Source organism: Pan troglodytes, chromosome 8, assembly GCF_028858775.2.
Source record: "Pan troglodytes isolate AG18354 chromosome 8, NHGRI_mPanTro3-v2.0_pri, whole genome shotgun sequence".
In the NCBI taxonomy this organism is placed as follows: Eukaryota; Metazoa; Chordata; class Mammalia; order Primates; family Hominidae; genus Pan; species Pan troglodytes.
Genome location: NC_072406.2, coordinates 22,019,281 through 22,045,000, shown reverse-complemented (window position 1 = coordinate 22,045,000; position 25,720 = coordinate 22,019,281). Strand labels below are relative to the sequence as shown.

The 25,720-nt window shown below is 37.2% G+C and overlaps 2 long non-coding RNA genes across 4 annotated transcripts in view; both read left to right on the top strand.

Moving 5' to 3' along the window:
* Positions 1–408, top strand: part of LOC107976911 (uncharacterized) — a 97,879-nt gene extending 97,471 nt beyond the window's left edge. For 2 of the 3 annotated variants that reach the window (XR_010146792.1, XR_008537671.2), the window contains one exon: positions 1–408. This exon is cut by the window's left edge. This is a non-coding gene — a long non-coding RNA (uncharacterized LOC107976911). The other variant, XR_010146791.1, reaches the window with a different exon arrangement.
* A 635-nt stretch (positions 409–1,043) lies between these two features.
* LOC134807130 (uncharacterized) overlaps positions 1,044–25,720 on the top strand; it is a 131,193-nt gene continuing 106,516 nt past the window's right edge. The window contains exons 1-2 of the long non-coding RNA XR_010146793.1: positions 1,044–1,135; positions 21,540–21,689. This is a non-coding gene — a long non-coding RNA (uncharacterized LOC134807130). The remainder of the gene's footprint in view (positions 1,136–21,539; positions 21,690–25,720) is intronic.

Below are 25,720 nucleotides of genomic sequence, written 5' to 3'. Positions count from 1 at the left end.
AATGGCCCTCACTTCATAGATTGTAGTGACATTAAATAAGTTAATATATGTAAAGCTTTAATAAAGTACTTAGCAAATAGTATAGACAGTACTATGCAAGTTTTAGCTATAAAATGACAATAACATTTCACATAAAATGGTTACTATTAATTGTTACTACCATTTCCTAATTATTGATTTATGTAATAAGCTATGCCCCAAACCTACCAGGTTTAACTCTTGGTATTCAGTGTGAACCGAATTATATTCCCTTCAAATTCATTTATTGAAACACTAATGTGCTGGCATTAGAAGGCAAGGCATTTGGGAGGTAATTAGGTCATGAAGGTAGAATCCTCATGATGGGATTAATGCCCTTATTAGAACAAACTCAAGAGAAATTTTACTCTTTGCCATGAGAGACACATTAAAAAAAAAAAAAAAAAGATGAGGTCTACAAGCCAGGAAGCAAGCTCCCACCAAGAACTGAATCAGCCAGCACCTTGTTCTTGAATTTCCCAGCCTCCAGAACTGTGAGAAATAAATATTAGTACTTCAAGTCACCCAGACGGTGATATTTTTGGATATTTTGTGACAGCAGCCCATACAAACCAAGGCTATCTTCAAGCAAACAATTTAGGAGTTCACAATTTTTTTTCTGTCAAATATGTGGTGTTCGCAAATTGAAAGCATCTTGGATTTCAGGTTAGTATCCCTAGTACATATTTTAAAACTTATTTAGAGATTCAATTGACTTATTTTATTTGAGTCTATGTCCACCTTTCTCCTGAGGCAGAGAATGCCACTGCCACAGGTCTCAAAATCCTCTAGTTAACACAAAAATTACAGAAAATGCAAAATTCCAGCCTAGGAATTAAACACTCTCATGTGTAAATTTGTGTAATGTAGAAGTTTAATGGCAGAAAAAGAGAAATTGTTATACCTATCAATCAAGCAGGAGCTTCTCCTTAAAATCTTTCAACGTGAATCACATGGCTTAGCAGGGGTAAAATATTTTAGGAGCCTTCTCCTATAGGATCTCACTCAATCTTACTCCCTTGTAGAACAGGCGATATCTTCAGCATGTGCACAATGAAACCAATACTCAGAGAAGGCAGATAATTCTCCACGAAGCCAGAAAACTAATAAATGAACAGTAAGTAACAACACAATCAAATACCCTCTTCATATAGATCACTCATTTTAGAATTTTGAAATTGAATCATGCACTGTGTAACAGTGCAGTGGAATGCTTTCTTTTTGTTTTTTTCTTGATTCTCAATATAAGAAGCTTATAAATTTGTCTTTTTAATGGTTGGGATCATATCTAATAAATTTAATGGTTGGGATCATATCTAATGAATTGGCTGTACTAATGTGGAAGCTCTGTAGACTCAGTAATGATTGATCTATTTTCCTCCGCTCTATGAACTGCTGCCCAGAGGGTGCTCATGGCATTATCCACATGCATCCCTGTGCATCTAAATTCCTGAAGGAATGTGTATTCTAAGGCAAAATTCATAATGGTAATGTTGAAGAAATAAAAAGTAGCATATAAAAACTCTGAGTATAATTATTTAAAAAATTTTATTAGTTCAGGTCAAAAATTTCAGGAATAAGGTCATATTAAAACTTTGCATGGAAAAATTAACTTTAATTTGTACTAAGCCTTAAAGTTTTAATAATTTCTATAAGGAAGAGCAGAACGAACCAAGAAGAAAGTATCGTTTATGTGCTAGCACGTTTTTGTTATCCCAAAATAATTAGCAGAAGTAGATAAACTAGTTTAAGCTTTTACAGATCACTGTTCTAACATAAAGATGTACACCTGACTCATATAGAAATAAGGGATTCACTTTGTTCAGCTTTCTGGCAATGGGGGTTGGTGGGAGGCCCAATTTACATTGTGGAAGACAAGTAGCTTTAAAAAAGAAAAGTCAGGAAATGTCCAAACTTAATAGATACTATGGTAATGAGTATAAAGCACAGCAGAGGGAAGATAATAATAAACATGTAATTGGCATCTGTGAAGAGAACATTATGACATTTTATTACTGGAAAATTGCATACCAAAATCTCTAGAAACATTGGCCATCACATCTTTGAAAACCACAAGCAAGTATATTTCATATGTGAATAAATCCATATACTCAGAACCACAGTTTTATGGTACTTAAGATGGATCTTTTGATATTGTAATGATGAAATAGGTCTCTCAAGGAAAGATGAAAAGGTAAAGCCAAGGCTTGTTTAAAAGATCAAAAAGAGAGATGCTGTGAATGCTCTCAGCAAATATGATGCTTTCTTTATCTGGATGCATTCCTGTTCTAAAGATAAATGGATATTTCTCAATAAAAATATTGAATCTTAACATTTTTGAAGTGTTGAGGAAAAACAAAGTGACAACAAAGTAAAGATATCTGAAGATACAACATTTCCTTGATTTCTTAAACAGTGCAAAGAAGTTAAAGTAGAAGGAAGTTAGGCTTTTGCACATTTAAATTTCATCAGGGCATCTTATAAAACTTTGGCAATTTTCTTAGATTCCTCACCTAAAAATATTAATGTATGTACTAAACTAACTTTAAGTTCTCTTCATGCTCTTTGTTATAAAAATATAGTACATTAACTTGGAGTACATCTTAGGGACATCTTGAAAACCATATTTTAAAAAATAGTCTCAATGGAGAAAGAAAGGTGTCTCTCTCTGACAATACAGGTGAAATTTGTAAGCTACTTTAGGCAAGTTCCTTCCTCACTTCTTCCAAAGGAATGCATTTTGATTTTACAAAATGCTGTATAATCTTAAAATATTTTCATAGATATTTCCTATATGAATAGAATATTTTTTCCAATAAAAATGTGAAGGAAATGGTGAACCACAGCTATCAATTTCTCTCTGAATACTATCTTTTAATTATACCTTGCTTTCAGCTCCTCCTTAATAAGACAGAAGTGAACTTATTAAGCTGGAAACTGATCCCGAAGTATAAACTAATGTTTTGATGCAGTTAAAGGTTGTAGATATTTCTCAGCTGGTGGGAAATAAGACTGAACCTCCCCCAACCTCCCAGAAGTTACAGTATTTTACAACTCAACTAAGTCACCAATCATAGCAGGTGCCTTAAATGATTGAATAAATTAGCTCCGTTTACTTTCTCCTAGTAAATCAATTCAAAACAGCTTGATTTTGTACTGTTAGAAAAGTTTATGTGTCTGGGGCCAGGCGCGGTGGCTCACGCCTGTAATCCCAGCACTTCGGGAGGCCGAGGAGGGCGGATCACGAGGTCAGGAGATCGAGACCATCCTGGCTAACACGGTGAAACCCCATCTCTACTAAAAATATAAAAATTAGCCGGGCGTGCTGGCGGGTGCCTGTAGTCCCAGCTACTCCGGAGGCTGAGGCAGGAGAATGGCGTGAACCCGGGAGGCGGAGCTTGCAGTGAGCCGAGATCGCGCCACTGCATTCCAGCCTGGGAGACACAGCCAGACTCCGTCTCAAAAAAAAAAAAATAAAAGTTTATGTATCTGGAATACCAACAAACAACTAGCAAAAATATTACTTGAAATATTTAAAGTCAGACATCCTCAGCTTATTTTGTGTTCTAGATGAAATAATTTCATCTTGTACATAAATGAAAGCAAATGGAATATATATCTCCTTTGGTCTGATTTTTAAAAATACTAAATATGTAAATATAGAGGAAAGTGTTAAATACTAAGTACTAGCTCACACTTAAGCACACATGATCCAAATTTAACAAATGGAAGCATTTTATCCCATTTGTCAGTATTTTTTCTTTAAGAAATCGAACAGCCGAAGACCCAATTTAAGGATCTCTGTCTATACTATTTCATACCTCCAAGATGTAACCATGACACTGCAGTTGATGTTTATCTTTTCTACAGTTTATACTTTTGTTTTGTATGTGTAAATACATAATATACAGTATTTCAGTTTGTTTTAAAAATTAAAGTAAGCCATACGATGAATGTTTTTATAACTTGCTTTTTATTCAACATACCATTTTGAATATGTATACATGTTTGTTAATATATACAAGACTCATTAATTTTAACTGCTTTATTACAATATAGCCAGGCATGGTAGCTCATGCCTGTAATTCCAATGATTTGGGAGACCAAGTTGGGAGGATTGCTTGAGCCCAGGAGTTCAAGACCAGTCTGGGCCACATAGGGAGATCTTCGTCTTTACACATAATAATAATAAAACAAAATTAGCTGGGTGTGATGGCAAGCACCTGTAGTCCTAGCTAATTGGGAGGCTGAGGCAGGAGGATCACTTGAGCCCAGAAGTTTGAGGTCACAGTGATTCCGTCTTTACAAAAAAAAAAAAAAAAAAAATTAGCTGGGTTCAATGGCAAGTGCCTGTAGTCCTAGCTAATTGGGAGGCTGAGGCGGTAGGATCACTTGAGCCCAGAAGTTTCAGGTTACATTGAACTATGATTGTGCTACAGCACTCCAGCCTGGGTGACGTAGCAAGATTGTGTCTCTAAAACAATTTTTTAAAGAACAAAGTATACACCCCAATTAATTTTTTTACTCCTCCTCTATCAATATAGTTTGATGTTTTCTGCAGTTTTTCTTGCTTACAAACAATAATGCTTCCAACATAATAGCACATTTCTCATTATATGGATGTAAAAATTGTTCTTCAGGATGTAGACCTGACATACTTATCATTTTTTTGTTATGAGAATATTTAAAATCTGCTCTCAGCAATTTTAGAGTATACAGTAAATTAACATTAGCCATTGGCATCATGTACAATAAATGTCCAGGATGTATTCCTCCTATCTAATGAAACTTTGCATCTTTTGACCAACACCTCAATCACCCCGTCCCTGGCAACCACCATTCTACTTCTATTAGTTCAACTATTTTAGACTTCACATCTAAGTGAGATCATGCAGTATTTGTCTTTCTGTGCTAGCTTATTTCATTTATCATAATGGTTCTCTAGGTTCACTCATGTTGTTGCAAATGATGGGATTTCTTTCTTGGTTAAGGCTTTTTTTCCTTAATTTTTATTCTCAGACAGTAAGTTTAAACATTTACATGAGTTAGAAATAATTCCCTCATTCCCTCCTTTCTGTAAAAATTTGTGTAAGATTGGTATTATGCATTCCATAAATGTTTAACAGAATTCAACAGTGAAAGCATTTGGACCTGGACATTTGTTTTCTTTCTCTTTTTGTGAGCACCATTTTTTTTAAATAAAAAATCAATTTCTTTAATGGTCATATATAAAAGTATAACTAAAATTTTCTACTTCATTTGTGATCATTTTGGTAAATGGTATATCCTACCTACATTTTGAAATGTATTAGCATAAAATTGTGTGTATTGCCTTTTTATCTTTTAATGTCTAATTTCTGTGGTGATATTCTGTCTTTTATTCCCAAGACTGGAGATTTGTGTTTTCTCTGTTATTTGACTCATCAGTCTGATAAGAGGTTTACAAATTTTTCTAATTTTTTCAATCCATCAATTTCTGCTTTACTATTTTGGTCTACTGTTTGTTTTGTATTTCAGTCTTGCTCTGTTTTCTTTTTTTTTTTTTTTTCTTTCACTTACTTTCAGGTCGGTCATGTTTCCTTGCTTCTTAACGTGGAAACAAGATGATTAAGTTGAAACTTTCCTTCTTTTATATTATAAGCATTTGAAGATACAAGTTTTCTTCTACATACCACTTAAGCTGCATTTCATATGTTTTGATATCTTGTATTTTTATTATAATTCAGTTCAAAACATTTTCTAATATCACTTCTATTTTTTTCCTTGACTTATGCATTAGTTAGAAATACTTTATTCACCTTCCAAATATTTGAGGATTTTATAAATATCTCTTTCTGATTGCCTTTTTATTAATTCCATTGTGGTCAGATAACATTATCTGTAAGCATTCAATCTTTGGAAATTTATTGTGACTTGTTTTATAGCCAACCATATGGTCTAAATTCGTGAACATTGCATCGGCATCAGAAAAGAATGTGTATTCTGCAGTTGTTTCGTTTAGTGTCTAATAAATTTCAGTTAGGCTGAGGTGGTTAACAATGTGGCTTAGATATTCTGTATTCTTACTCACTTTTTATCTCATTCTACAAATTATTGAAATAAAAGTGTTAAAATCTTTATTATCAGTTTGGATTTGTCTATCACTCTAATTCTCTCCATTTTTGCCTTGTGTATTTTGTAGCTTTATTACTAGTTACTTCCATGTTTAAGATAGTTATGCTAACAAGCGATATCTTTCATTCTTATTAAATGTTCCTTTTTGTCTCTCATTTTAGTCTGCATCTTAAAGCAACATTTTTTTCTGATATTAATAGAAGCACTTTCATTTTCTTTTGTTTGCTATTTGAAGAAGATTTTTTCCATTCAATCTATCTGTGACTTATATTAAAAGTGAATTTCTTTTACAAACGTTACAGCAGATTCTTGTTCTTTTTAAAAATCTCACCTAACACTCTAACTTCTAATGGTGGTTTTTGGTCTAGATATACTTATTAATTATTGGCATATTTGTTCTAAATCTACCAATTTGTTATTTTTTTCTCTTTTTTCTTCCTCTTCCTTTATTCTTACCATCTTCTAGATTAATTTAAAGAAAAATTTCATTTTAAATAATGTATTGGCTTTTAAATCACATGAGTGTGCTCTAATTTTTACAGGTTGATTCCATTATTACCATCCCTGCAATACCACTCCTTAACACCTTTCTACTTAGACATGAAAATCTATGGCTTTACCAAAAAATTAAGTTCCTTACCCCTAAATAGTGACCTTTACTCTCTTCCTTTGGGTGATTGTTATCATATAAGTTATACTTAAGTAAGTTATAAACCTACCATACAGTGCTATGGTTTCTATTTAAACAATCATATGTCTTTTAAGAAAATTAAGAGAAGGAGAATATACAGTCTTTGTATTGACCTGTATACTTCTCATTTTTGGTTCTTTTCGTTCCTTTCTATAATTCTGGATTTCCATCTCGTTTAACAGCCCTCAGCCTGAGGGATATCAGCATTTCTTGTGCTATGGATCTTCTAGCAACATATAATTTCATCTTTTATGCATATCCAGAAATTGTTGCTTTGCTTTGATTTTTGTTTTGTAGTTTCACTCTGTGTAGAATTTCTGGTTAACGTTTTTTTCTTCCCAGCATTTTGAGATATTGATCCAGTGAGTTCTGTCTTGCATTTCCCTGTAAGTAATGTGTTTTCTTTTACTCTTGGTGTTTTTAAGATATTTTCTTAATCTTTGATTTTCAGTATTTCTACTAGAATATGCCTAAGTGTAGTTGTGTTTGCATTTATCTTGTTCTGTTAGCTGTGCTCCTTGGAACTTAATGTTTGAGAGATTTTTGATTATTATTTTGTCAAAAATATCATCTGCCATATTCTATTTCTCCTCTTCTTCTGGGATTTCGAATATTAGCTATTGTCCAATAGCTAACCAAAGCTCTTTTTGTATTTTTGAAATCTTTTCTCTCTCTGTTTTTAGAATAGTATGTACTTTGAAAATCCACTGACTCACTACATTCTTCTGTTGTCTATTTAATACATTTTTTATTTCAGATATTGTAATTTTCCATCCAGGACTTTCTCATTTTAATACCTTTGAGTTGTCGGCTGAGATTTCTCATATGTTCCATCATTATGATGATATGTTTTAGCTGGGTGCAGTGGCTCATGCCTGTAATCCCTGCACTTTGAGAGGCTGAATGGGAAGGATTGCTTGAGCCTGGGAATTTGAGACCAGCCTGGGCAACATAGCAAGACTTTGTCTCTACGAAAATAAAATATTTTTATTTGATACAATGAACTTTTCTGCTAATTATGAGATTTGTCTCATCTTGGGGTCTATTTTTATTGACTAGATTTTCTTCCCTGACTAATGTCACATTTGCATACCTCGAAAATTGTATCATATTAAAGATTTTAGCTAATATGTTATAAAGATTCCTCTGAATTCTGTTTTCTTCCTTTTAAGAATGATGATTTTTTTTTTTCTTCTAGCAGGCTGTTAACATATTTGTAGTCAAACTCCAAATCTATTTCCTGTTTTGGGCCGCAGCTAAAAGCTCTGCTCAGTTCTGTTAAACCTCCAGCTTTTGGTGTCTGCCAGGCCTTGGGCTCCCCCTGAGGGGTGCACAATTAGGTTTCTAGTTTATTTGAAGATTTGGGGTTGCTCTTTCTGTGTCTCTCTCTTTTCCATTGTCTTAGTCCATTTGTGTTGCTATAAAGGAATACCTGAGGCTGGACAATTTATAAAGAAAACAGGGTTATTTGGCTCTTGGCTCCACAGGCTATACCAGAACCCTGACATCACTATCACCTTGGTGAGGGCTTCAGGCTGCTTCCACTCTTGGTGGAACAGGAACGGGGTTGGGGGGGTGGGGGTCAGTGTGTACAGAGATCTCATGGCTAGAGAGGAAGGAAGGGGGTGGTGCCAGACTCTTTTTAATAAGCAGTTCTTATGGGAACTAATACAGTGAGAACAGCACCAAGCCATTCCTGGGGGATCTTCTCCCAGGACTCAATATCTCCCACCAGGCCACACTTCCAACATTAAGATCAAATTTCAACATGAGATTTGAAGGGTCATATATTCAAACTACAGCATCAATGTATCACCCCTTCCTCACCACCCCCCACCATCACACTAACTTCCAAGCACTTTTCAGTCCTGAACTCTGTTCTTTGAATCCACAAACCCTTAAGAATGCCAGTTTCTGATTTAGCTCTAGTCATCAAGTTATGATCTGGCAGTACCCTAAGATGGAAAGCACTATAAACCAATATCTCCTACAATACATTCTCTTTCCTCTAAGGGTCAATCATTCCTTCTCTCTTTGGTCACTCCCTAGTGTCTTCAACACTGACTTTTATACTCTGTGTAGAGGTTATACTTGTTGTCTGTGGGGTAGTCCTAAAAGTTTTAGTAGACGCAAGTTACTCTGCCCTGACCAGAAGGGACTCTTACTTGTCTATACTAGTTTAAACAACTGTGGGGTCCCCACTCAGAGTAGTCACAAGCCCAGCTCACAAAGACCCATCTTTGTTTGTTCTTGGTGAGTTATACAATGAAAGGGCCAATGTCTCACTGTAAAACTATTTATATGTCTATTAAAATAGCAAGGATAGCGCCTATCTAAGGATCTGCTTTGTGGGTGGAATTTAAACTTACATCTCAGTAGAATTGACAAACACAGGGTATCCAGGGGAAAGTAGCCTGAGGGTTGCTCTTTTATACTAAAGTATTTGTTGATTCAGTCAGTGACCTAAAGCCGGGACTCATTTTCTTACATCATAAAATAAGAGACATTAATAAACACTTTCACCCAAAAGGATACTATGTATAGATTCATGTTAGGTCAAAAATATTTGAATTTCTCTAAGAAAAATACTATGTAAATAGAGGATCTATCTTATAAAAGAAATCACTTTTTACATCTTCCAAACAACTCCCACAATGTCCTTCCTACTGATGCATAACTGGTATTTAATAACAAACTATTTGCATTTTAAATTACTTTGTGTGCACTGGATGTTTACTCTGATCTGATCATAAGAAGTATTTTGCCTTGAGGAGGAGTTATGCTACAGACAAAATTAACTCTCGATTAAAAATTCTACATAATCTTTAAAAAAATCAAGAAAATTTGTTAACAATATTGTATTTATTTTTCATCGTACAGTAGAAAATTAATACATAATTTTCTTTTAGTTTTTAAAATATATTCTACCACTGGCTTAAACCAAAGATTCCATTTTCTTTTTATACATTATTAATTATTACATTGAAATCAGAGTATTTCTATGACCATGAACATAGAGGATTTGATAGGTCAATTGGAATTAATCTACTTCTTATCATGCTGTCACAACACCACAATACTTAGAGTTTATAATTACTGTTAGGTCCCAGTCTACCCTGCTTCCACTTCTTCCCAAATAATTATTAATGGTACCCCATTTCATTACCCAAATTTTCTCTGTGTGAACAATACAATTTTTAGTTGTAAGTTATAACCAAAGATTTCCCCACTTACAATATCTTGCTTATCCATTTATGATACCAGTGTACATAAAGTCAAACTATCAGTATTCTTTTATATATTTTATTAGATTCTGGAAAGAGGTACTATTATTTTTGCATCATGAAAATTGTTTCTTATTGTAGATGTGATAACATAATGCAAAATACGTTAGAATTACAAATGGATATATTTAAATAAGTGTACGGTAATTTTATAAATATTATAAAATAAAGCATTTTTATGACAGAAATAACAAACATGTTAATATTTGAGTAAATGTTAAAGAGTCGATAATTCAAAAATAATCAAGAAATGGCATATACCTGGCATATTCTTCAGAATATCAAGATTAAGTAAACTAGTGTGGTTCAACCTCTTGACTTATTTATTCATTTACACAGTTAACATGCAAACTAATATAAATTCAAGTCATAACCTGGAGTAGAAGAGTATCATATTCAATATTACTTACAATTTTAATTAATTTTGATATGATTTATATTAACTTTGAAGAGAAATATATGCTATTCATCAGTAATGTCACTATAGCTTTACTATGTAACTAATAAGTGATCAGATGTCTTTTAAGATAAACATTTTAAACCAGTTCTGCTGTGCGGCATGCCACACAGAGCTGTCTCTTTCTTTAGACAATGAAACACAGTATCTGTTTTTGTATGTTTAAGATTTTGCTGAAAGAAAAAAATTAGACACATATAATCTTTAAAAAAGTATTCTGTCTTTTGATGAAAAATTAATACTCATTTGCGGTAAGGCCATGATCTGCATTCCTTGTGGAATCTCAGGTGAAGGCATGCCCTTCTTAGGCAGGTGCAAATATACCCAAGCTGATGACCATATTTTAGGGACAGATAAAATTACAAGTCAAAACACAAATACAGGTTTTTTGGTGATATACTCATCCACAGTTAGAAAAAATGTCTACATACTTGGGTTGCAATGCCTTCATTTCAATTAATTTTTAAAAAATATACTGTGCACAGTTATTTTGAAAGTCCACGTGCTGGACACAGCAGAGAATCAAAAGTTAGAGCCTGTCCTCAAGGAGTTTTGTTTTTTTTCTAATAGTTACAGAATAAGCCAGAAGTTAATAAGAGCCAGGAAAAAGGTCCACAGTGTTTTCAGAGATACAAAGTTAGCTTTCTGAGAAGGAAATGAATATGTCTCAAATGACACCAGAAAAGTAATTTAGAACTGTATTTAGGAAGAGCTTGCTAAAACTTGGAAGGGATATATGAATGAATTCAACAGTTCTGGGGATTTATTAAACAAAATTTGAGCTGAGAATTGGTATCATATGTCTCTGATTGAATTTCAATATTCAATCTCAGTGGTTCTAACGTTACTAATTTCTTTAACTGAAGGTTTTTAGCAGTATGCTATTCAATGCTTTTGATTCTAGACCTATTAAAACTCAAAGCAAAAGTATGCTGTATTATGAACTAAAATGTTAGTAACAGAAAGCATTCATTTAAGCTGAATGGAAAAAGATTTTAAATACATTTTTTGGTCCAGTGGCTACACTAATAATAACAGATAATCAGTGAGTACAACAGCAAAGGTCTTTAAAAAAAACTGCACAAGTCTATAATCTTTTATCTGAGACAGAAACCCAGCTTTTAAGTCTCTTATAACAAAAGACAATTCCACTGAATTTACAGTTGAGTGTTATTCCTACTGCTATTATTGATTTTCATAGCATACCAAAATAAGTCCTGCAAGTATCTATAATTTATTTCCTGATCTCAGAACTAGATATTATTAGTTTCTCACTTAAAAATTTAAAATGAAATGCAACATTTTTATTATTAATTATAGTGTTTGTACCTGAATGTTTTTCTGCATAATTTATGTGTTTAGGCTAATCTTTCCTGTAGCATATTGGTTCACCAGAATGTAAGTTAACTCTCCTGTGAAAAAAGTTTCATTGTCAAATTACTTTGGGAAATTTAACACTAAATACTTTCTTTTAACTTCAGATAATTAAAATTTGAGTTATTGCTCATTGTAAATTTCCAATAAGGGATAAAATATATAACATTTATTAACCTACTTAATCAGACGTTTTTGCATATGTAAAAGCACATACACATATGTATATTTAAAAATATTCACCAAAAATATTTTAGCATAATGTGACATATAGCTAGAGAGGAATCTTGCATGAATTTCTAATTATTCTCTGATAGCAAATTTTGATTTTTGCCAAATTATCTTTGTCCTGCCCTAAACTAAGCCTGTTGTTCTGTCTAAGCTACAGCGGTCTTGGGAGAAAGTATTTGGGTACAATTTATACAGAAACAAGGCTTGGGAAGAAACTAAAGGTCAGAAAAAAGAAATGACTTTTTTCCTCATTTCCCATCTCTCCTCCTCCTTAGAAAATCCAGTACAGCAAAAACATTGCCTTCCCTTTATGCTAATGGGTAAAAATATATACCATTGGTTTCCAATACTGACTGCCCATCTGTGTCTCTTGGAGAGGTTAAAAAGCACGAATAGCCAGACCACATCCCATGCCAAAAAAAATCAGTGTCTCTGGGTATGGGGCTCTGGCATTGTTTTTCTTTCTTTCTTTGTTTTGAGCAGTCTGTTGCCCAGGCTGGAGTGCAGTGACACAATCTCGGCTCACTGCAACTTCCGCCTCCTGGGTTCATGCGATTCTCCTGCCTCAACCTCCTCAGTAGCTGGGATTACAGGCACACGCCACCATGCCCAGCTACTTTTTTTGTATTTTTAGTAGAGATGGGGTTTCGCCATGTTGGCCAGGCTGGTCTTGAACTCCTGACCTCAGGTGATCTGCCTGCCTCAGCCTCCCAAAGTGCTGGGATCACAGGGGTGAGCTGCCGTGCCCTGCCTGGCATTGTTTTATTGTATGTCTTTCCTCTTTAGGGAGGACAGGTGATAAAAATGTCCAGACACAAATGGCAAGCACTGGTGTAAACATACACGGAGACTGAGTGAGAAAGTCACTATTCTGGACTCGTGATTGCTGTTATTTGAATCAGCAATTTTCCAATGAGACACTTGTGAAGAAATCTTCTTCCATTGCTCTTGGCCTTCATTCATTGCTTTTCCTACCAGACTTCTATTGCAATCACGTATTTTTGACATCCTTGGACTATATTGTGTCCGGAATTGGTGGGTTCTTGGTCTCACTGACTTGAAGAATGAAGCCGCGGACCCTCGCGGTGACTGTTACAGTTCTTAAAGGCAGCGGTGTGTCCGGAGTTTGTTCCTTCTGATGTTCGGATGTGTTCGGAGTTTCTTCCTTCTGGTGGGTTCGTGGTCTCGCTGGCTCAGGAGTGCAGCTGCAGACCTTCACGGTGAGTGTTGCAGCTCTTAAGGCGGCGCGTCTGGAGTTGTTAGTTCCTCCCGGTGGGTTCGTGGTCTCGCTGGCTTCAGGAGTGAAGCTGCAGACCTTCCCGGTGAGTGTTACAGCTCATAAAGGCAGTGTGGACCCAAAGAGTGAGCAGCAGCAAGATTTATTGCAAAGAGCGAAAGAACAAAGCTTCCACAGCGTGGAAGGGGACCCCAGCGGGTTGCCGCTGCTGGCTCTGGCAGCCTGCTTTTATTCTCTTATCTGGCCCCATCCACATCCTGCTGATTGGTAGAGCCAAGTGGTCTGTTTTGACAGGGCGCTGATTGGTGCGTTTACAATCCCTGAGCTAGACACAAAGGTTCTCCACGTCCCCACCAGATTAGCTAGATACAGAGTGTCCACACAAAGGTTCTCCAAGGCCCCACCAGAGTAGCTAGATACAGAGTGTGGATTGGTGCATTCACAAACCCTGAGCTAGAAACAGGGTGTTGATTGGTGTATTTACAATCCCTTAGCTAGACATAAAGGTTCTCCACGTCCCCACCAGACTCAGGAGCCCAGCTGGCTTCACCCAGTGGATCCCGCACCAGGGCTGCAGGTGGAGCTGCCTGCCAGTCCCGCGCCGTGACGCACGCACTCCTCAGCCCTTGGGTGGTCGATGGGATTGGGCGCCGTGGAGCAGGGGGCGGTGCTCGTCGGAGAGGCTCGGGCCGCACAGGAGCCCACGGGGTGGGCGGGGGCTCAAGCATGGCGGACTGCAGGTCCCAACCCCTGCCCGGCGGGAAGGCAGCTAAGGCCCGGCGGGAAATGGAGCGCAGCGCCGGTGGGCCGGCACTGCTGGGGGACCCAGTACACCCTCCGCAGCTGCTGGGCTGGGTGCTAAACCCCTCATTGCCTGGGGCCGGCAGGGCCGGCCGTCTGCTCCGCGTGCGGCGCCCGCCAAGTCCACGCCCACCCGGAACTCCAGCTGGCCGGCAAGCTCCGCGCCCAGCCCGGGTTCCCGCTCGCGCCACTCCCTCCACACCTCCCTGCAAGCTGAGGGAACCGGCTCTGGCCTTGGCCAGCCCAGAAAGGGGCTCCCACAGTGCAGCAGCGGGCTGAAGGGCTCCTCAAGTGCCACCAAAGTGGGAGCCCAGGCAGAGGAGGCGCTGAGAGCGAGCGAGAGCTGTGAGGACTGCCAGCACGCTGTCACCTCTCAATATGATCTAAGGTATAGTGTAAGTTAATGGGAAATTGGATTCAGTGTACAGAATTTTGTCCTACAAAAACGTCATCTTTCACATTTGAGGTAGAATGTTTAATAGTTAGTAGAGATGGTCTTTGCATCAGGCCTGATACTTGGCATTGTGTTGCATGAAAAAATTGCTACTCCTTTTTTTTGCTTTGCTTGTTTTTTCACTCATCCTTAAATGAAGTTTAGAACAGTCCTTACTCCAGATGTTAGAGGTAAAGATTCATATAAAGCATTTAGAAAATAATGCATTTTAGTTATTTCAATTGTTATCATCACATTGCAGAATAAGCATATACACATTCAAAGGTTCAAGCCTCTTTTTCCTAATAAAGTAGAGAATCATCAGGATGATTCTTCTCTCTTTCACAGCGGTTACTGTCCTCAGCAGACCAGGAGAGAATTCTAAGATCTAGCCTCTTGGAAACTTTTTGACTTTCCCTTACAATGCAAAAGAAAATAATGTCATCTATTATTGAACTATAATCATGCCTAGAAAAGAACATGCTCATCCCCATCTCCAAGGTCACATTCTTTTCTCTATCCATCCACATCTCTCCCTATCTAGATCCTAATGATCATTTAACATCTAAATGTACTGCTTGCATCTTCTATCATGTGGTTTGACTCTGTGTCCCCACTCCAATCTCAGCTTAAATTGTAATCCCCCTGTGTCACGGGAGGGACCTGTAATTCTCTCGTGTTAAGGGAGGGAAGTGATTGGATGATGGGGGCAGTTTCCCCCATGCTGTTCTGGTGATAGGGAATGAATTTTCATGAGATCTGATGGTTTTATAAGGCAGTTTTCCCTGCTCTTGCTCACTCTCTCTCACCTGCCGCCATGTAAGATGTGCCTGCTTCCCCTTCCACCATGATGGTAAATTTGCTGAGGCCTCCCCAGCCATGGGGATCTGTGGGTCAGTTAAACCTCTTTCTTTATGAATTACCTAGTCTCGGTTATGTCTTTAAAGCAGCATGAGAACGAACTAATACACTCCATGATAACTTGCCACTGCGTGCGTTACTCTTTTCACACTCTAGGTACTGTAACACTTTCATTGCATTTATAATCATTCTCAAAGTTAGTTCATAGTATAAAACTTAATCAATATAAAGAGACTAGACAAGACTATGTTCCATTCCCACTGGAAGAGAAAGGTTATGTACTACTTGAATCCGTATCTATTTTAAAAATATTCTGGCTGGGTGCAGTGGCTTATGCCTGTTATCCCGGCAGTTTGGGAGGCCGAGGCAGGTGGATTACTTGAGGCCAGAAGTTTGAGACCAGCCTGGGCAACATGGCGAAACCCCATCTCTACTAAAAATACACAGATTAGCCAGGCGTGGTGGCATGCGCCTGTAATCCCAGCTACTCGGGAGGCTGAGGCACAAAAATCACTTGAACCTGGAAAGCAAAGGTTGCAGTGAGCTGAGATCACACCACTGCATTCTAGCCTGGTAAATAGATAGAGACTCTATTGCAACAACAACAAAAACAACAACAACAAAAAATTCAACCCTCCTTTCAATCAAAACCCATAACAATATTCTAAGCCAGAGTTGTGTAAACTACTGGAATGTATCTCTTTCCTTTCAAGGAGAAAAAGGTAACATCCTTGCTACTGCTCAGCTATCAAGTGAAGGCAAAAGCAGGTCAAGATGAATTTAAACAAATTATTCAAAATTCAATATGAAATAGGTTGGAGACTCCATTATGGTTGGCAACAAGTCATTAACAGGTAGGATGCAAATAGAGAAGTTTAGAAAATTGAAAAGCTGTGAGGACGTTGCCTTGTGGTATATCCTAAACAACAGCATTGGGAGTGTTTTCAGAGTTCTTATGTGACCACTGAAGTCCTGCCCTAACCAACACTAATGCTGCTGCCTCCAGAGTAGCAATAATGGGTGTGATGTCTTTGGCTGCACATTTTTTGTTGTGAGCCATTCAAATTTCTACTCTCCCCATATGACTTTGTAATCCATTATTCATCATAACAACCTGGCAGATGATGACTGTATGAACTCTAGATGCTACATTTAATTATGTTCTACTAGAAAGCTGGGATATTTCATATCGTCATAACAATAACTCAATTCATATGTGTTCTTTGGGGAGGCCAGCCCTAAACAAAAGTGCCATGTTAGCTTTCTTACCATAATGCCATGATACCACCTTTAACTGAAATTCTCATTATTCAAGTCACAAAAGCATTAGGCTGCAAAGCTGGGTCATTGTCTTCTGAAGCTGCCATTGTAATACCTGCACAGGGGAAACATACAGGGATGACAGGATTCTTGGGAAAACTTCCAGGAAGGAACATGTCCCTGGATAAGAAGCATCAGAAAAAGGGCAGGGAAGAAGTATGATCATTAGGCTGGCCACTTACCAGATAAGGACAAGATGTTCAATTGATTCTATAGATCAACATAAATCTTGGTTATCATTTTTCTCCATTCATCCTTTAAATTCATTACAACTATTTTTACTTGAAATGATGACCAAAGTGGCTTTGGTTCTTTGAATTTTGAGGTGTGTGAAATTTAGTATTTCTTTGAAACCTAAACACTTTCATTTACTTGCAGCCAATAATCATTATAATACAAAGAGATACATTGAATTTACCCATCAGAAAGAACATGTAGTAATGCAATAACACGGTAGTGAATATTTTACTTATTCTTTCTTGCTATGCTCAGGGGGGCAGACATTAGATGTGATGTTAGGATCATGGACTAATCCAAATTGAAGGCAAATGGGGTATCTCTTTAAAGAGATAGCATTAGGAAACATAATTCTATTTACTCCCTTCCCCATGTTCATTCCGCTTTGTTAGATTCTTTAGAGAGATAAGCAGATATAAAAATGTAACTCAATTGCCTAATCTATCATATGTGATTCATAAACACCACTTCAATTTCACCCAAATATTGCTTTCCTTTCTGAACTAAATCTGGAGAATTGTAATGACAATTCTGTAATCAAAACTATTTTATTTTTTTTAAAGAGTGCCAAAACCATCAGGCAGTGCTTGAAACCTGCAAGAATTTTAAACTGTTTACTAATAAATCAGTTTCGTACAAGCCATTTTTAATCTTTTGGCAATTTGATTAGGCAAAAGCAGTAAGAGTGAACACTTCTTATATTCATATATTTTTACCTTTAATTTACATATGTTTCTTTGTCTATATAGGATCTGGGGGAAAAACTGAAGGCAAGATTTTTATTTATATATCTGTTGAAAGATGCCAAGCCTCCTTTTCCCATAATGAAATGGTGTATTTAGTCACTTACATGCATGCAAACCTTGTCTCCCCTTCACAGTGGGATTCTCTGCCTTCCTGTTATTTCTAAATATTGCTGTTTATATGCCATATTACATTCTCTAATTTCCTTTTATCTTTTCTTTATTTTGCAATGTCTCAGCATGTGTCTTTTTAAGACAAGTTAATTTAGGCAATTACTCCAGTTTGGTTGAAGATAAAATCTTTAATTTATCCAGCCCTCCTTTTATTCTTTCTAGGATACTCTTTCCATTAATTTCATGAAACATTCTAATTCTGTAGTTTAGAGAAAAGCTAATATCATCCATATACACATGCATGTGCATGCACGCGTGCACACACACACACTCAGATGCAAACCACACATACCTATACTTTCAAAACTAATTTTTCTTTCCTTTTTTATAGTAAATGATTATTTGCATTTTTCAAAGTGTCTGATATGGTAAGAGATTTCAATTTGAGAAATCCACATTTCTTATGTATGTGTTATTTTTAGACTGTTTTAACTCATTTACGTTTTAGTAAACTAAGTTTCAGCTCTTTTATCAAGGGAATATTTTGACAGAATAGAGAATAAGGACCCAGAATGTCTTCAGGAATACCTGAAGGCATTATTCTTGAAAAAGGCATAAAGAGAAGTACTGAAAAGCTTGAAACACTTGAAAATAGAAATGCCATTTTTTTCATTCATCAGTTCATCAAAACATTGCATGTATGAGTTGCTGTTTTAGGCAGAAGAGCAGGTGAAAAATGCCATCCCCAATCGTCAGGTTAGAAAGAGATATGTGAGATATAAAAAATGATGTGGAGTGTAGTAAATGAATATAGATGGAAGTGACCAGCTCTACCCGGGGCAAGTTTAAAAAGAAAGGATGTTTGAGATGAGTATTCAAGATAACAAGAGCAGCTAAAAATTACCTGTCTTATTGATTTCATAATTTAGATGTATTATGTAAGTTAATTATTAACATAGATGTATCCAGCCTGTATCATTTGACATGTTTAAATGCCTTTATTCTTGTACTTCTATAAACTACTGCTGCTGCTAATTTGGATGACCTAGAAGAGATGGTTGTCTCACATGCTAGATGTTTTATTCCTAAATATTTGCTATCTACTGCTCTCATGTGTAAATAGGTACTTTGTTCATACTGTATAAATAGTGCAATGAAAATGATACACCCAAAATATAAATACATTGATTCAGATTATGAGAAGATAACCACAGAAACTGTATTACAAGTGACAAAATATTTCAATATTTCATTATTCATTTTGAAAAGCATTGGGGTTACAATATTTGTGCACCTTCTCCAATTCGCTTGCCTGCCTCTTTCCTGACTCCTTTACATTTTGCTCCTCCTCACTCCCAGAGCCTGGTGCTTGAACTTTCCAATAAATTTAATCTTTTTCTCAAGCTCCATTTGCTAGAGGCCCCAGGTCAACACAATTTCTGCCTCAGGATGGGGCTTTGGAGTTGGATTAATTAGCTCTTGGAAAACAACAACAATAAAAATCTGCATTAAGTGACATCATAGTAATTATTTAAATGGATTGTGATGGTGAGGAATTATTTATGACAAGAGTAGAGTCCTTATAAATATGAGAGTAAAAGAGCCAGAGAAGTTGCTATCCAAATTATTACCTGACCAGAAAGCTAGAGGACAGTAGATTAGCAGCCTTGGAAGTTTTTTGATGACAAAGTTAGGACTTTCAGGGTCGAAGATTGGGACACTGAGATCTGGGATGGGGCAATGGGTGGATAAACTGGACAACAGAAAATTTTCAAATTTTAGCCCCTGGCTGTTGTCATAGGACATAATTCAGCACCCCCTTCCCCACTCCGGGAGGGGAAGGAATGGGACCTTAAGGAGGTAGATGTCTTACAATAAGACATTTAGTCCCTTAGGCTATGCTCCCATCTCCCCATGTTGTCTACAGGGCATAACCAAAGTCATATCTCAGCTCAGCCTTGGAAGGGTAGTCAAAGCTCCACGAAGAAATAGCCTATATCTGAAAGGTAATGGCAGCACCTGACAAAGAGTGATGAGACACTGGAAAGGAGGTGTGAGTCTGAGTCTTGACTGTAAGATTGGTAAGGGAGATGGAATATATCCAGAATCTCATGAGTCAGAATTTAATATTTTGGAAAGGATGACAGGAATTGGTCCTCTTAATTTGCTGAGTTTGCTCCTAGGAACCTAGACTCTGTGATGGCCAAAAGCTCCCAAAGTGGAAATGCAAAAAAATTCCTTGGAAAAATGTTAAATAGGCAGTCAGAGAGTTCTGACAGAGGAGACTGGTATCATGGCTTTTTGTATATAGTTCAAGAATCCACAAATGTCTAACTTCCCAGGAGTGGATGAAGAATCATCTCTTCACTTGAAGAATAAGTAATGTACTACTGGGGCCGGGAGCATTGGCTTACGCCTGTAATCCCAGCATGTTGGGAGGCTGAGGTGGGCGGATCATGAGGTCAAGAGATCGAGACCATTCTGGCCAACTTGGTGAAACCCCTCTAATAAAAGTACAAAAATTAGCTGGGTGTGGTGGCGCTCGCCTGTAGTCCCAGCTATTTGGGAGACTGAGGCAGGAGAATTGCTTGAACCCGGGAAGCTGAGGTTGCAGTGAGCCAAGATCGCGCCACTGCATTCCAGCCTGGTGACACAGCGAGACTCCGTTTCAAAAAAAAAAAAAAAAAAAAAAGTAATGTACTACTGGAGTGGGGGTGTGTACAAGAGTATTTACTAGTCTTTACCATGACTGTCATGGTAGTGACAGTCCTCTCTAGGGCGAGGTCTTTAGTATCAAATGCCTCCTTTGACCAGGCTTCCCTATTATTTCTAGGGAAGGTGAGATTCCAGAATGGCTGCAAATGTGAGCATTTAATCACCAGCACCAAGACAGATATACTCACCACAATGGACAGTAGAACCAGAGTGCCAAACAAGGTTTTAACCCACAACGAAATATGGTCACAGTTAACAGACTGTGGTATTCCCATGGTGGTGAGCTAGATGGACAACTGACTAGGGTGCATGAATTATTTTATAAAAAAAGAATCAACAGCAGTTTAGCAGAGGGCTAATGGCAGCGATTGGAATGGACATCTTCATGACTACTTACCCAGTTTCCATAGATAAGCTGTGCCAGATACCCACGACACATTGATGGACATGGAAGCTGGGTTACCTAGAGCAGTGACCTTGCAATTTCCTACCAAGTATATGCAATAAATATCCCAATTGTTCCTCTAAAGAATCATGGAGCTCTTGCCAAGGCAACTTTTTACTGGAGAATGAAAAATATGCAGATTTTCAAAAGGATGTTAAGTATGGGGTTCTAGATGACTTGATATTTGGAGATTTGAAAGGCTACTATGGTTCACCAGCTGGAATGGGGGTAAAGATCAAGTGATAAATACAATTCTGGTTGAGGTCATTTTACAGGTCTGTGGGCCCACCTTGCGCTACTTACCCAGTGACCTGACACAGTGGGAGGTCATAAGTGGACATGAGTAGTATGAATGGGCATTGAGTGGGATATAAACATTGTGGACCTTCTCATTTTCCCTTGGCTGCCTCTACTCTTTCATGGTCAACAGTGTTTCCATGTTGATTTTTCTTTTTCATTTCCAGACTTGGGTGAAATGTCCCACCAGACGGTGTGATATTTAGTAGCCCAGAAAGCTGCCAAGGGGTTGAATGACAGTATCTGAAGATATGAACCAGTTCGCTCTCCATAGGGAGGATTTCATCAACAGGAAACAGATGCCTGGAAGACATTGGGTCAGTAAATTCTCCCCCTGTACCCTTTCATGAGATGCTCTGTGGTGTGGTTCCTCCTTGTAAGCCTTCCAGAAAAGCCCTGCTTGACAAGTCTACTTGCGTCTGAGTGATCGCTTGGGTCTCTTTATGACTTATGGTAAAGAAGTTGCCATCACGGTAGTGAATTGCAAAACAATGATCTTGATCTTTAATCCCTTCACTTCTCCTTTTCTCCTCACCTTTACTAACCGGGGCTTGGACTTTCCAAACAGCATCTACACTTTGATCTTTGCCTTAGGTTCTAATATAGGAGCCAGAATAAAGACACTGTATGCATATTTAAAGACAATTAACTGCTTTTCAGCCAAAATATTTTTGCCGATGCGGGGGTGTTATTTCACATGTTCTGTTGGGGTAAAGTTCCTGAGTATTGAAAATACAAATTCAGCATTCTTTTCTTTTAGTTTAACACAGATTATATTATAATTAGCCAATGTGGACAAGACATCGTAATGAGCCACATTAGGTCTGTTTCATATCATTTGGTCTGCCATTCATTTCTTTTGGAGACTTTTAGATTGGCAAGTTGAATGAGAATGTATGCACCTCCCTCCTCTTAGCAATTACCACTCTCTCACTTTCTCTTTTGAATTTCAGTCAGTTCTGACTAAGCACTGTATCAATTTCCTGCTCTTCCAGCAATGCCATTTCCTCTCCTTCTGTCTCAGTTACTGTCTGTGTTATCAGGTAACCTAAGATAAAAAGTTTAGCTCATGCATCCTCCATACACAAAGTGATTTGTATGCTAGTTTTACAAAGAGCAGGTGCACTGCCAGAGAAGCAGGGTGGTTGGTGCTCCCAGGAGGTCTGATCAACAGAGGCTGATGAGTGAAGGGAGAACATGGTTCTCCCTTGAGGGCAATGGACCAGAAATAAATCTGGAGAGATTCACGAAGAATGCTGGAGGATGGTAAATAGTTTTATCCACAAGGCCACAGAGGCTGATGAGGAGATATAAGACCCAAAGGGAAATACTAAAAAGTGTGTTTTTACTACAAAATAGAAGACATCTCTCAAGTGAAAAATGTCCCTCATTCATGATTTTTTTTTTTTTGATAGAGTCTCGCTCTGTCACCCAGCCTGGAGTGCAATGGCACCATCTTGGTTCACTGCAACCTCCGCTTCCTGGGTTCAAGAGATTCTCCTGACTCAGCCTCCTGAGTAGCTGGGATTACAGGCATGTGCCACCTTGTCCAGCTAATTTTTTTTTTTTTGTATTTTTAGTAGAGATGGGGTTGCACCATGTTGGCCGGGCTGATCTCAAACTCCTAACCTCAAGTGATGAGCCTGCCTTGGCCTCCCAAAGTGCTGGGATTACAGGTGTGAGCTACCATGCCCAGCCCACTCATGATCTTAAGACTCCCTCATTCATCCTACAGGTCTTAAAGGGCAAAATGAGTCCATCAAACAAGCTCTAAAATAGTGTAAGTAGTAATAGCTCAACAGAACTTAGTATGTAATGAGGTGTGCCACACAGCCAGTGAAATGCAGAGACTGGTGGTTTGGAAACTAAAGAGCATTGTCCTTGACTGTAGCCTTGAAAAGTTGCCAATTTCAGCATGGATAATGTCTTGAAAGAAAATAAACAGCAGCATTGGCCACATGAGACTTTATATTGATTATCTGAAATTCACTACCAATTCAGAATGTATTGAAAGGAATTGCAGCAGCAACAAACTATAGTGGGTAAGCTCACACTAAAGTCAACACAAAGGATAGAGGCACACCTCACTCTGACAGATGAATTCCCTGCCATTAAAGATCACATTGTGGAAGTTACAGGTAAGCATATAGATATCTGGATTCATATCATTCAATAGGCTTGGCCATACAGTAATTAAAGAAAAATTGAAGGAAGCATTTATTTCATTGTTAAAGGAAATATGAAAAATCAACTTCTATACAGGCAACAATATACAGTCAAGGAATTTCTTTTAATTTCCAGAACTAACAAAATGTAGTATTATACAACTGATAGAGGAAAACTACGATTTGTAATATTTAGGAGTTAATTACATATTATATACCACCCAAAAGCTACAGTGGTGAGGATATCTCAATCACATGAAGAAAGTGACAGTAAAGTGACTTTGTCTATAATTATTTTAAGATTGCACAATGAAGGAAAACTTCCCCAATCTTTAACTTGGTAATTAATATTATTACAGTTTAACATTCCTGAATTTTGGAAACATGACAAGTACATTTTAATACATACATAAAAAAGATGACAATAATTCAACAGCATATTCGGTCGAGAAAATTTTAATATTGTCAATCATATAGAATAATATTTAGTGTAAAGTTCAGCTGATGCCTAATTTGTGTTGTAACATATAAAGCTTTTAAATTTGTTTAGGATAAGTTGTGTGCTATTATAAATGACAATATTTTATAATGGTAAAATATTACATAAAATTTAAGAAGATGGTATGCCTTCATCTTCCATACATTTAGAGATTATTAAGGTTAGTGCTAAAATTAAACACATAGTGACTACGAATTACTTATTGATTAGAATATTTTGCAAGTATAAACTTAAGGCTCTCCTAGAAAATGAATATTCAAAGATTGCTGGGCTTAGTTCAAGAAATAAAACAGCAACATATTCTTATGAAAAGTTTACATTTTTTTCTATTTCATAAACTTAGAAAGTTACTTAAAAATATGAGAAATACTGTTCCATTTAGGTTGGTGCAAAAGTAATTACAGTTTTGCCATTATTGTCAATGGGAAAAGCCCCAGTTACTTTTGCACCAATCTAATAGCTAAATTGTCCTAAGACTTGTTTTCTAATTAATATGCATTTGCTGCTCCTTTGGCTTTGAATGTACAATAGTTCTCACTTGGCAGAATCCTACCTATCCTTCTACAACCAATCATGGTTCCTTTTCATTATTTATGTATTCATCTACTCATTTATTCAAAACATACTTATTGAGTGACTATTAGATACCAGGCACTATTTTGGGTTCCATAAATGGGACAGGAAAGTAAGCCTGTTGCACTCATGGGAATAACATGTGAGTGGACGTTGCAGGCCATTAACAAGCAAACACGTGAATCTGTTCTGCAATCAGGTAATCATAAGTTCTGTGGTGAAAACTCACTAGGAAAAGGTGACAGAGGTGGGATCTAACCATGGGGACTGTTTTAAAAAGGATGGTCCTTGGTGGCCTTTCTGAAAACTAAAACCAAGTAAGGTCTGAGTGTGGATGCAAGACCCTCAGGTAAGAATAAATTTTGTTTGTTCAAAGAACAGAAAATACTTTGTAGACAGAGTAGGGTAATACAGTGGGATAGTGTTGGAGATAAACTTGGATAGGTATGCAGGTTCAGAGGACACAGGGCCTTGCAGTCAATGATAAAGCAATTGAGCCCTATCCTAAAAGTACTGGGAAGAATCCTAAGAATTTTGAACAAAACAGTGATGAAGTCTTATGTATAATTTCAAACAATTACTCCTGCTGTTGTGGGAAGAATAGATTGTAGGAATCAAGAAAATGTGGTACATATATACCATGGAATACTACGCAACCATAAAAAAGAACAAGATCATGTCTTTGCAGGGACGTGGTTGGAGCTGGAGGTCATTATCCTTAATAAACTCACACGGGAACAAAAAAAAACAAATACTGCATATACTTACTCATAAGTGGGAGCTAAATGATGAGAACACAAGGAAACTTAGAAGGGAACAACACACACTGGGACCTTTCAGAGGGTGGAGGGTAGGAGGAGGGAGAGATTCAGGAAAAATAACTAATGGGTACTAGGTTTATTATCTGGGTGATGAAATAATCTCTACAACAAACCCACATGACACACATTTACCTTTGTAACAAACCTGCTCTTGCATACCTGAACTTAAAAGTTAAAAACAAAATGTAAAGAGAAAAATTAGTAGCCGGAGTGAAAGATATCGGAGGGAAGAGTTTCAAGAGTGAAATGGTGTGAAGGAGTATGACAGAATTCTCCTCCTGGAGTGCTTT